Below are 13,939 nucleotides of genomic sequence, written 5' to 3'. Positions count from 1 at the left end.
GCTGCAGGAGCAGGAGACTTCTCCAGACAGCTTGTCATCGGCAGCCGAGCCGCCAGTGCAAGAGAGCACATTAGGCATGCACGCTGAACTCCGAGGTGTTGTTTACCTCACACCCCCCCAACCAACCAGCCCTCCACCTCATCTAACCTCTCAAAACCAGCTCTCCCTGGAGGCCCCCTGTCCTTCAAATGTCACTGCAGGAGGGTGGAGGTGTGTGTGGTGAGCGGTAAGTGTGTGCGTGTCTCTAAAACAGTTGTGTTTGTGTGTGTGTGTTGATGTAAGCACACAGAACAAAAATGTGTGAGTGGGATACGTCATTGCTTTAGTTTTCTGTAAAGTCTTCGGCATCTGAAATGTTTGGGAATTATCTCTGATTTGCCTTCCATCACCTAAAGAGGACAAGTGACATCCTGCAACATACAGAAGGTCAGTATCCAGGATCCTCTTGGGGCTTGTGTGCTGATTTGGTTTGTTTCCTCCCAAGGCTACACACTAAGGGCCCTGAGACAACGAGGCCCCTTGGCTACAAGATCATTTGTTCACTTCACCTGGAAACCCGCTGGTCTTGTTCAAGATGTAACGTCTTCTGTACATCATGTCATGGTTGTTTTACAGTTGCAAAGGGGATATTTCAGGCATCTTTAAACGTGAAATTGGAAACAAACATTACATTAAAGTGGGTTAAGGCAGGCTTCTTTGAAAGAAGAAGAAATAACTGTCTGCTTAATATATTAGGTCAAAAAGGTAGGTGAAAAAACAAGAGAAATACTTTGCTGTGAAAGGAAATCCTACTCAGAAGTTGTGTCTAAACATAATAAGGTCCAAACAGATGTGTCTCATTAATGTGTTTGTCTCTGGGCTCAAGAGGGAGGAACTTGAAACTTCTGACAACATCCAAATTGTGTTGTTGCCTTTTTTTGCTTTTTCCTCGGGGAACTTTGAAGCTTTTTATTCCAAAAAAAAGGGAGTAAATTAGGAGTTGTTTTTAGTCACCTAATGAGTCGCTTAAGCCGGCAGAGTTTGATGTGTTTGGAGGTGACCTGAGTGCAGTTTTAAGCAGGGAGCATGAAACGGTGATATCAAACTGCTATTGTTTGGATATAATGCGCTTAGAGAGGACAAACTGAAGGGTCAGTGAGCATTATAGGGAATTCTACCTAGAAATGTTTTTGAAGTAAAAATGAGTAGTGTTCCAAGTTTTATGCAATTATTATTGAAAGAAAGAACCTCACTTCTGTCTACTTAATCACATCACCCAGAAAAACCTGCACACACATCTGAGTCTTTCCTGACACGCACACATTCATCAAGGTCGTGTATGGAAACCAGCTCCTGTCAAGCGTCAAGGCTAACTGCCCAGGGAGTCGTCAGGCCCATCGATTGTATCACAGGCTCCAGGGGGAGAGCCAGATAAAGGAAGGTTGTGTAGGTGACACAACAAAAGGATGAATGATGTGCCATTGAAATGAGCTCACTGTATAAGATCAGAGAAAAATGGCTGTCAATCTCAAAATTATATTTAAACGCTCAGGAAAAGAATCAGTGGAAGCTGTTTAGATTCACTTAAGAGTGAGGCACGCGCGGAAGGGGATTGCCAAGGGTGCCTGAGCACCTGTCCCTTTGCCCCTTGATGTCCAAAGTGCCTTTTTGTCAAGGCATATTTTATTTTGTCGGCCCTTATCAAAAAAAAGAACTAACCCTTTTTAGCTATAAATAAAAGTGATCTGGCTGCCGTCGGTTAGTTTATGTCACATGACGACCTGCGGAAGATGAAAGGTCATTCAGGACGTTGGCTGTCACCCAGCGGGACGCAGACAGACACACTCAGTGTGTGATTATCACATTGTACAGTATAAGCGTAACACAGCGTCAACCTCAAATTGTGCTTTAGTTATGCAACAAAAGTTTAAAAGTGTTGGTGGATCTGTCTGTCAGTCCGTCCCCACATGTTATTGTTATTATTATGTTATTGTTATGTTATTATACGAATCATTGTGGCATGTCTTGATATACAATGAAGGTGTGAGTACATTAATAATCTCTCCTTTAGATTAAGGTAAGCAAACAAATTAAAATACCCAATAATTAAGATCGGTCCATATCATGAAATGGTAGCATTTGAATGCCAGAGGCCACCCTCTTTTGAGCTTTTACGGCCCAATTTTTTCTCCAGGGGCGACATGCCCCCCAAATCCCACAACGACCTACTTTCCCCCCACTGGCTGGCTGCTTCATATCCTTGTGGAAAGTCCTGAATGTGCCCCTTTTTTTATTTGAGCACCTGCTCCTCTAAAGGGCTCTGCACGTCCCTCTGTGTCTCTTTGTTTTGAGTGCTTGTCACTCGCACTTAAAGACTCCTGCTCTCTCGCTCTCTTTCTACCACTACCTAAACTCCCCTTCTTGTTTTACTTCAGAGGATAAATGAATATGTTCAGTATCCACACTTCTCCCCATCTGCACTGATTGAAATGGGAAGCTCTCTCGCCTTTATTGACTTTCACACAATTTGCATATCCGTGTTTGTTGGCATACATACACTGACATGAATGTGCACATATGGTGACTTCTTCTCACAATCTTTTCCTCCACATACTAATGAGATCCTTGTTGCACCCAACGTGAGTCTGCAAGGGAGTGTGCTTGTCTGAGGATCAGTGCTAATGGCTGAAGCTTATCCCCCCCCCCCCCTCCTCCTCTCTGTCTCTCTTTTCTCCCTGTTTTTTTTCACTTTACCTCTGAAACATAAAGCCAACAGGTACGAGTAACTGTGACAGCTGAAACCGTGAGATTTTGAGCAGTGCTGACACGGCTAGTTTCACCCTTGCTGCGCTTTCATCACAAAGGATGATTGACTGGTTTCCTCAACACCTGGCCCACTGTTTTGTAAGATAATAGTGAAAAGAAATACAGTAACAACGTTGAGCGACTGGTTTATACTTTATTCGCAGGGAGCTCCGGCTGTTCAGTCTTATGATGGGATGGGTTTTTTCCAACAGATTTGAAGCTGTCATGTCTTCGCCTTGTCTGAATTTAGTGATCAGCTATTTCACTTAACATGAAAACAATGTTGAAATCTGGCAAAAGCTCCCTTAGTATTTCAAAGGAATCCTCTTATTACATTTGCTGCAGAATAGAAAGAATGATTGAGAGCTTCAGGAACAAACAAATGTTGCTGACGTCTGTTTCATCTGCACAACAAAACAAAAGGAAAAAGGGGTCGCTCGCAGTGATGAACCTACAGAGACAGCTCCCCCTGGCTTTATGGAGCTTTATAGATTCAGGTCATTGTTTAGATGTCCAATTTTACTGTTATTTAGAGCAAAATATTTCCCTCAGAAGTTGGTAGAGACCAAAAACGGAGCGAGAATAAAGCGAGTATTAGACTTGCGTGCCAGAAACACGACTCCAACTGACTGATACTGCCGAATGTGCTAATAAGCAACTGTTTCAGTTCACTGGATTAACTCAAAAGGTGACAATATGTCAATGTTGTGTTCACATCGTGTTTCCACTGCCCCCAAGTGGCCAAAAAATAAAGAAATTAATCAATTTAGCAGGTTTGGATTTAATATTTAGTTTTTTAAATGCTGGATGAAATTCCCTCCCAGGACAGTTGACTGTGGTATTGTTATTCTCATTAGTGTGTTAACTGAAGGCTGCATCTTTGATAAGGTGCAATGTGTTGCTGCAGTCTGTGTGTACATGCGTCAGTATGCAAGCACTAAAAATCATTCCAATATTATACAAATCAAAAATGTAAGTACTCCGTAGTTAAAAATAAATCATGCCCACTAAAGAAAAGTTACACAATAGGCTAATGTCTTATGCAACTTTGCTGAATTGGTAATAAAGTTTGCTCTGCTGTGAAAGTACAAAACAAAGTTTATCTTTTGTCCTCCAGAGCAACAAAGGCAGCAGTTTTTTATTCATGCAATTAATTTATTTGATATTTACTTGGACCTTTAATTATAGTAACCTTGTAATATCTCCATGGACTTCAAAGCAATTGTACATGAAAATGAATTCAAAGTCAGGTGGTGCACAAATGGAGAGCTTGTGGTTTTAGCTTTGTTGACTTTTTACTTATATCAGCTTGTTATGCTGCTACAAATATATCAAATTGTGAGTTTTTATTATTTGAGGATGTTTCAGTCATTATGCATCTATCCACTCTCTATCATTGGCTGAAGAGAAGCAACTGAGTTGAGATATTTTAAACATGTTGGAGGTCCTGAGGGGATTTAATGGTAAAGTGGTCTGGTGCCTGTTGTCGTGGTGTTTAGAGCTTTTGGCTGTAGCCTCTCACACATGCTGCGCTATGAGCCCGGTGAGAATGAGAATAATAGGCAGAACATCAGCTTGAACTCAGAAGCACACTAAAACTCAAATGATGCATGACAGGATGGGAAGGGCAAACTCAACATTTACCCGAATATATTTTAAACAGACGAGTGTCTGAAATGTAATCAGAATCAGAACTGCAATTCAAAAACACCAACTTACTCTTTGCCCCAAGATCCTTGTCATACTGCACAGGGTGTCCATGAAGATGCAGTTTTCGGTTTGGTTTATTGTTTGTCAGGAGAATTATAGAAAAATGACTTGCCCGATTTTCATAAAACGGAAGGGCGTCGCATGGAACAACAAAAAAACATTTACATTTTGGAGCGGATCGATTGCAATAACATGGCGGATACACCAATTATTTTTCACTCTAGTTGGCTTTGCGAGATAGGGCACGGCCTTGGCGGAGGCCTGCGCTCTCCGAGCACCATTCTAGTGTATAACTTGTTCACCTCCACCTCCTCTAATCAGCTTGTCACTTTGAAAGATGAGGGTATTATGAATTAATATACTCATCCTCTTCTTCTTTAATGATTGTATCTACTTCATTATAGAGTTTCTCTACACTGTTATTCTGCTTTTCCTTTCCGACTGGTGGGAAATGAATGCTTTTGCCATTTATTTCCCTTTTAAAACATTTGTGCTTAGATTTCTATATAGAAACATCTGTTGATGCTAAATACAGGGGGGGGAGAGTTGAACAAAGAATGAGAAGGAGGCTGAGAAACGGACGGAAACAGAAAAGAAAATGCAGAGAGAGAGAGAGAAAGAGGCAAAAGCACATGAAAACAAGGTAATCCTGCATGTTATGCTGACTACTGAAATCATGTCAGTGTGACCTTATTAGTTTTAAATTAAGCCTATTAGTCTTGGTTAAAAAAAAAATAGGACATGATGATATAATGACCCATAATGTTCTTCTAGGCTATTCAAGTCTTTTAATGATGAAACTCAAGATTCAGCCTTAATTTCAAGAAATAAGCAAGGCCCCTTGCTGCATTTACTGTCTTCACCTCTGGATTTCCAAAGATGCATTCTGTAGTTTTAAGAACTCTGGTCCTTGCAACACACTACTAAAGTATATTAGATGTGCTATTTTAGGCCATTTTTGTTTGTGTGTGTGTGTGTGTGTGTGTGTGTGTGTGTGCAGTCCATTAAACTGCCACTTCCCTCCCCAGGTTCATGTGAGGAGAGTTCCTACGAGCCTTTGTCTCCCATCGGCACCATCTCATATTTATCACTGCAATTAGGCGCTCTGCTGAGCGTGTAGGCCCACACTGGGCAAGCATTTCTCCTCCACTGGAGAGCCTGTCTACCTGAGAGCCTGCTGTGTGTGTGTGTGTGTGTGTGTGTGTGTGTGTGTGTGTGTGTGTGTGTGTGTGTGTGTGTGTGTGTGTGTGTGTGTGTGTGTGTGTGTTCATGTGTGTGTAAGAGAGAAACAAAAAGAAAAAAGAAAATCTTTCTGTCTTTGCTGCAAATGGACTTTTGAGCACCCGTTGGTTGTCAAGTGCTCCTGCCTTTTGTTGCAGCCTGGATCAAGAAGCCACCAGGGATTCCTTTGTAGCAAATGTTGTCTTTTGTCCTTTCTGTGTCTGTACTCAGTGACGATATCACCGTCAGACAGACCTAGCTTAGAGAGCAAAAGAAAGACAAGGAAAGAGAGAGACAGGACAAACAACGCTGCAGACAAAAGAATGCAAAAAAAACAAAAAACAGGTGGAAAGATGAATGAGGCTGAAACAAAATGGAGAATACACAGAAGAACGGTGCCAAAGACTTTTAAGAAACATCTGTGAGACAAGTAAAGAAAAGCATTGAGTCGCATTCAAACAAACTCCAATGGCGGATGAGTAAATGTCCATATTTAGCTTTTGGACATATGTTGTAGATCAACGGGAGCCCAGGAAGTGAAACTGAAGCCAACACTTCATGCACAGGATGTATCCAGTAAAATTAGACTCTGCACTGTCTGCATACACATAGACATGGCGAGAGTTAAGGGTATATAGGGTAAAGGAAGGGGATCAGGAAAGAGAGCAAAGAGGAGAAGGGCTGCGAGAGAGAAGGAGTCAAAAAATGTGGAGACGAGAGGTGAGGCAAGAAGTAGTGAGAGATATGGTCAGACGTGGGAGAAAGATGCAGAGGAGACTATTAGGAAAAAGGAAAGGAGAAATTAAAGATAAGGAGAGAGTGCAGGTTCACAGATCACAAAATGTTGGATGCCTAATTATATGGACACAACACACTCACACACATGCCTAACTGCCACAATACAGGTATCATTATTGTAAAGCAAACCACCATCCTGTGTTTGTACAGACTTCATCCTGGGCATCTCTCTACGGACACTTCTGGATCAATCTTATTCAAATCTGAAAAAATACTTTTAATGCAATTAAAATAAACTGTTGTGTCTATTGCTCAAAAGTCTAAAACTAAGTCAGCTGCCCATATGAACATTGACGCAGCTTGCTGTAATCACTCCTTCTGCGATTCCAATCTAAGTTTTTAATGCATGTTTACGTTACTGTAGATTTTGTCCTCATCACTTACACTGGAACTGAATTAGGAAGTGATTTCTTAATGGTCAGTATGAACCAGAGCAATGATGACAGCAAGTAAAACCTGTTTCTGTATTCATGTGAGCACATGATTATTGTTTTAAAGGTTCAATTTGTAATTCTGAGCCACCTGCTCCAAAGAAATAGGGGGCAGTATTTCACCTCTAAACTGAAACTCTGAGAGCCGGTCCAAAAACTTCTGCTATTTTATAATCTTCACGTGGGGGGAACAAGTGGTATTACAAGACAGGACGGAGCGCAGCTAGCTGTTAGCATGCTAACTTCAGTAGATATCTCTGCAACACAACACATGGACGTCTTTGACATAACGTCAACACTGTTACCTCTTCACATTCTGTACATAATGTTAGTTCATTGTTTTAATGTTTTAAAACATTGAACCTTTAAAACATACTTGAAGAATTGCGAACTTGTCCTTTGATATTTAACTGGTTTTTCATACAAGTTCATGCATGTATGCTTGTGAGTTATTTAGTCTCACTAGCATGAGCGAAGGGGTAATTGCGTTCAAATGAAATTCAAATTCAAATTCAAATGGTGGCTTTGATGCTCATGTGGAGGGAAGGGAGACGAGGTGAGGGGAGATACTAATAGGCAGAGAGAGAGGCGGAAGAGGAACAAGCTGGTGCATGGATGATTCAAGGAGGTTAATTTATTAAATGATTGGTAAAGAAGATTGAAGATCAATGATGGAGATGAGCCCAGAGGGGTTACTTTTTTTCTCCTGTTTTCTCGTTAATGGTCACATTGTTAGGTTATTTTTTTTAGTACATCACAGTATGTATATGTACGCAGTTTGAGGTATAAGTTCAACTATTTAATGAGAAGTGGTTAGAGGATAGCTAACAACATTATGTATTAGAAACCAAAGGAGTAGATGAATCACCAAGCAGACCTCTGTGTGATCACAGGGACGTCAAAGGACATGCGGTCAGTAATGAGCTAGCAATACAATACTGAGACCAGGGTCCTCTGAGTGCTCATCGAAACTCAAAGGACCATGTGAAGTGGTTGACAGCTCCGGAAACAGCTAAAAGTGAAATTTGAGTTAAGATTTATTTACTGATATTGATGGTGCCTCTTTAGGGAATAATAGAAAACAGATAATAATGGAAAAGTCATTTAAATAAAGTGAGTCCTGTCAGTCCCTAAACACTTTTTTCCTGTTCACAGCTGATTTATTTTGTCTCTTAGGAGCCACTACTGCAGAATCTGAGGTCTGCCTTTAAGCTCCAGCCACAATCATATAGCCCTCTACTATTCAAAAAAATGAAATGGCCACTTGGGCATTGTGTTCAATTTAAAAGTCACTGAATGTGACTTTCTTTGACTAAAAAGTAAATCTCAAAATACCAGGAAATTGACTCTAGCTTATATTTACAAGAAGCATGTAGAGGTATCAGTAATATCAGCAACTTTAGATGAGACAAAGGTAATTACAAAAGAAACAGCAGGAGCTATTCTGTCCAGAGCTATGAGTCTCTCATTGTTATGCATAATTACAAGAAGCAAATCAAAGAAATCTTTGACAGACAAATTAAAAGATGAGCATCAGTAAGACAAAATGATCTGGAAAGGTTGTGACTGCAGCAATTACTTCTCTCAAAGTATTTATTTATTGCTGATGTTGATGGATTTAACATATAATAAAGAAAATATGACTTTCGGTAGGAAGAATAAATAAGACAGTCACACATTTGCCTCTGCCACACAATAAATCCTGCTTTACTTCGATTTAAATTCATTACACTCCAAATAAAATCCAATTTGGCTTTCAAAATGAGCTTATTCTTATTTAGACATGGCACATCGGGGGAAAGATGGTTTTTGGACTGGCATTTTATTAGCCGAATGGTCACAAATGACACCGTACGCTATTTTCCTCGGTTTATTAGTTCTACAAGAGCTGGAAATGTGTAGCGTGACCCTGTTCTGCTCTCTCCGACATGTCTTGTTACAGATCTGTTGTTCTTGTGTCGGTATCCACCCTGTTTAGTAGCAGATGTGCTCTCTCCCACACATATGGTATGCAGTCAACTAATAAAGAGTAAAGAAGATGTCCACTCGCAGTTTGCCGCTCTGTATGCTCAGGAGATGATGTTGGAAATGCACGCGTCTGTGTATCGAGCCGAGGCATGTGCCATCGCCCAGCCAGCACTTTGCATCCATATGTTGTTTGAAGTCTTAAATGTCATGTAAATACAATAAGTAATAGTAGTAGCATATGGTCACGGTATTAGTTTATCAAATGGGAGAGTGTGTTTGCACATGCACACTTCTTATTTAGTTTCTTTGGGTGCGTCTCCTGAAAGTTGTGCATCTAACACAACAGTACACATTTTAAGATGACCTGCCAGCATAAGTTTGAAACCTGCATGTTTTAATATCTTTACAGTAGTTGTCTTACGCTGAATTGTGTTTGGAATTGAGTATGATCCCTTTGATTTTTGACTGCAACAAACAGCTTAATAATCATCCCCTTTCCACCACTCACCTGGGGCGTGTGATCTCATTATCTTCACAAGGCTCTGTGCTGTAATAATATGGTGACATATTGTACTGAAGGTGCTGCATAAAACCTAATCTATTCTGCAGTTTTTACAGGTTGCAGTGGGGCCCTCTCATCTGAGGTTTTACATTTATACCCAGATTAGGGATGAATCAATATCACCTTGTTGTAACAAAACAGAATCTCTGTTTAGCAGAATCAAAACCTTTGAGCTATACAATCCTGAGGAAATACAATTCAACATTAAACCCTAAAAAAAACGAATGTATTGAATTAATTGTTTTACTTTTTTTAATAGTTTTTTCAAAAACAAAGACAACAACAAATAATGACGCTGGATTTAGGCCTCGTAAAATCAGGCAACATTTTTTATGCTCAGTTTTTGATATTGGCTTCAACTCTGAGATGCATCATCAAGTGAAACTGAAAGAGATGTGTCAGAGCATCAGCGGGGAGTATTTAGATCAGACCACAGCTCACAAAACTCTCCTCAAAACATGTTCAAAGCAAAACTCTGTGATTAGTGTATTTTGTCTCATCAGGTGTCGAAGGGCTTTATGTTGATGTCTGGGTGATATTTAAAATATTGACATTAAAGATTTTCTTCTTGTGCCCAAAGTGCCTCCAAATGCCATAATCCCCTCCTAGCTTAACTCTGAACAGTGTTAGTATCAAACATCAAGTAGGGCATTGAAAGGCTTAAACCCAATATGACCAAAATTATATCTGGAAGTGTAAAACATGTTGTCATGACGCATGAATGTATATTTGTGTGCTTGCGTGTGGAGCTGTACAGATGACCTGCACCTCATTTTGAGGTGGGAGTCAGGTGTTGTCAGTCTGCACTGTAATTTCCATTTCAGTGCACATCAGTGCAAATGTCAGTACTCATTGACTTCATCCCCAAGAAACACACACACACACGCACACACACACACACACACACACACACACACACACACACACACACACACACACACACACACACACACAACTGACTTCCAACTCCCATGTGTGCACACCCATGAACCCAAATACTCATATCATGAATGCATATGTACTGTAAACCTTGATAGCACTCGATAAACTTCCCCCTGCTGTGTATGAAAGCACTTTTGCTTTGCCACTTACGTTCTGATTTCCCTTTTATGTCTGTTCATGCCACATGCCAATACGCTACATGACGAGAGGACTAGATGGGTGGGAATCATGTTTGCCAGCTAGCTGATGCAAATGAGTGTTTGTGAGTTAATCTGACAACACAGATCATACTGTGTACTCAGTGAACACACACACACACATAATTGTACAGCAATCTACCTTATTGCTGTTTCCTCCCCCCGCTGCTCATTTTCTCCTCTGCATTTTCCTTGTGTCTTCATTTCTTCACAATGTCCTCCGTGCTCCCCCGCTCTTCTTTATGTCTCTCTCCTTCCCTGTCTTCCTTTACAATATTGCCGTGGTGTCATTCATGGGGACAGTGGGAACAGGGCAGAGTAAATCAGCCAGGACGAGGTCGCCCTTGGTAGGTGTCCGGCATCGCCTGTAATAAAGTCCTTGCTGGGGTGAGCATGGTGCTGATTTGCATGATTACACAGCATCCGCCAGACAGCCAGCGCTTCATTACTCACCCCCACACGCACACAGGATGATTGCAGGAAAGTGAGTGAAGCCACACGCACATAAAAGCAGGCGTAAACACCCGACACCGAAACACACAAGGGCACACAGATACTATACATCAGAGCAATGCCATCTGACGCTGTTTGCAGACGAGCCGTGGCAAGGATGTACACATGCGTTGTCTCGAAGCTTGTGTTTAAGACTGCTTGAATCTTCATGTTTTTCAAAGGATATTGCTTTGAGCCATATTCTCAATTAGCATAAGAGCCCTTTGCATGTTAAAGCTCTCCTATCGCTGCTGTGCAAGGATAAAAGACATTGCTGCTGGCCGCAGAAAATCAGCGGACAGGTGCATGACTGATCTCTGTACAAGGAAAGAGGGATGATCAATGCGGAGCTGTTGAAGCCCCGGGTCGATGAAAGGCCAAAGGATTCACAATGCAGAGGCCACCTCCCAACACCCTCCCATTGCTCCATGGTGTGAGAGCAGTACATTAAAGCTTGTAAAATGTGAGAGTGTGTGAGTGTGACAGAGAGAGACAAAGTGAGATTTGCTTGATGCATCCGCAGAGAAATATGCCGGAGTATCCCCTCCCTTCTGTCATAAGAGAGCATGAGCATTCATGTGTGTGTTTTACTGTCTCTGAGGTGCCAGGGTAGCCCACCTTTGTGAGCACAGCATGGATCAATAACTGCTGAGCAAATTTATTGCACAGGCGGCCCCTTGAGATGGGAGACTTGTGGTCTGCCAGGAATTAGAGGTTTGTAGGAGATTTACACCTTGAGGCTACTTAGTGCTAAACATGCCTGTGACATTGTAAAGGAAGAGGGTAATATAGGCAGTGCTGTATGCTTGGATTAATATGGCTTAACTTTATCGTTCCAGTGAGGATAAACTACAGTGCTGTGTTAATATACAAATGACAGGAGGCGGGTTGCTGCGAGTGAAGCATTCGGTGTAGTTTGAAGGTGATCTGAGGTGCATTCTGAGGCGCAGGAAAGAGTTTATATATTTACACGATCACATGTCCGTCTCTGTGTTTGTATGCAACATCCTATGTCTTGCATATCCTGTTGGAGCCCCTGCCTTCCATGATTGAGCAGACTCGCTCTTTGAAATCACCAAGGCGCTTTCACTAGGCTTCTATTCAAGCAGCCGTTCCGCTTTGAAGTCCAACGCAAGGCTTTTTATCTTGTTATCTTGTTATTTCATTGTATTCCCCTGCGCGATGCCATGCAACATCCCGAGGGGTACAACAAATACCCAGGGCCCTCCTTCTCATCCATAACACACAGCCGACAATGACGGCAGGAGAGAGTGGAAGGTGGAAAAGAGAGGTCCATTTCATGTTTGAACTAGAACAAAGGGGAGTTTCCAGTTGACCATATATTGTAATGACGAGCCTAATTAATCCGATACATAATTCATGAGATGGAAAAGTGAGTTGTGAAAGAGGAGGGGCGGGTGCAGGAGAAGACAAAGACTGCACCGTCAGCATTTTCCTGGACACGAGAGGCTGGAGGGGAACACTGGAGTGTGTGTTTGTTTGTGTCAAACATGCCATGTGTGTGCTTGACCAACACAAATGCCATTATGGTCAAATGCATTAGTTTGAATAATGAAATGAAAAAGAGCTTTACCTTGACCTGATGTGACAAAAGGCTAACGGGACGAGCAAGGTGTGAGCTTCAGTGCAAGTCCATCAAAATGAAATAACAACTTGTCTCCAGTATTACATGCCCTACTCATTTGTGTCTGTCTTGTGACTGAGGCTTATGTACACTCCATTGATCGGTCCTGTGACTGATGAATCACAATAGATACCACAAGTACAAAACAACATATTTCTTGAAAAATGCTATTTGCAAACTTAAAACTGTAGGAGGAATATAAATGACCACTAATACAGAAGATAATACTACAATCATCTTCTAGGAATATTTACTAGCAAGTCAAATCTTTCATCTTTACCCATTCCTAAATTTCCCTCGGGATGAATAAAGTATCTATCTATCTATCTATCTATCTATCTATCTATCTATCTATCTATCTATCTATCTATCTATCTATCTATCTATCTATCTATCTATCTATCTATCTATCTATCTATCTATCTATCCATCTATATATCTATCTGTCTATCTATCTATCTATCTATCTATCTATCTATCTATCTATCTATCTATCCATCTATATATCTATCTATCCATCTATCTATCTATCTATCTATCTATCCATCTATATATCTATCTGTCTATCTATCTATCTATCTATCTATCTATCTATCTATCTATCTATCTATCCATCTATATATCTATCTATCCATCTATATATCTATCTGTCTATCTATCTATCTATCTATCTATCTATCTATCTATCTATCTATCTATCTATCTATCTATCTATCTATCTATCTATCTATCTATCTATCTATCCATCTATATATCTATCTATCCATCTATATATCTATCTGTCTATCTGTCTATCTGTCTGTCTATCTGTCTATCTATCATCTGTCTATCTGTCTATCTGTCTGTCTATCTATCTATCTATCTATCTGTCTATCTATCTGTCTATCTATCTATCTATCTATCTATCTATCTATCTATCTATCTATCTATCTATCCATCCATCTATCCATCCATCTATCTATCTATCTATCTATCTATATATCTATCTATCTATCTATCTATCTATCTATCTATCTATCCATCCATCTATCCATCCATCTATCTATATATCTATCTGTCTATCTGTCTATCTGTCTGTCTATCTGTCTATCTATCATCTGTCTATCTGTCTATCTGTCTGTCTATCTATCTATCTATCTGTCTATCTATCTGTCTATCTATCTATCTATCTATCTATCTATCTATCTAT

Source organism: Cottoperca gobio, chromosome 8 (genome assembly GCF_900634415.1).
Source record: "Cottoperca gobio chromosome 8, fCotGob3.1, whole genome shotgun sequence".
NCBI lineage: Eukaryota > Metazoa > Chordata > Actinopteri > Perciformes > Bovichtidae > Cottoperca > Cottoperca gobio.
This window is presented reverse-complemented; position numbering follows the sequence as displayed.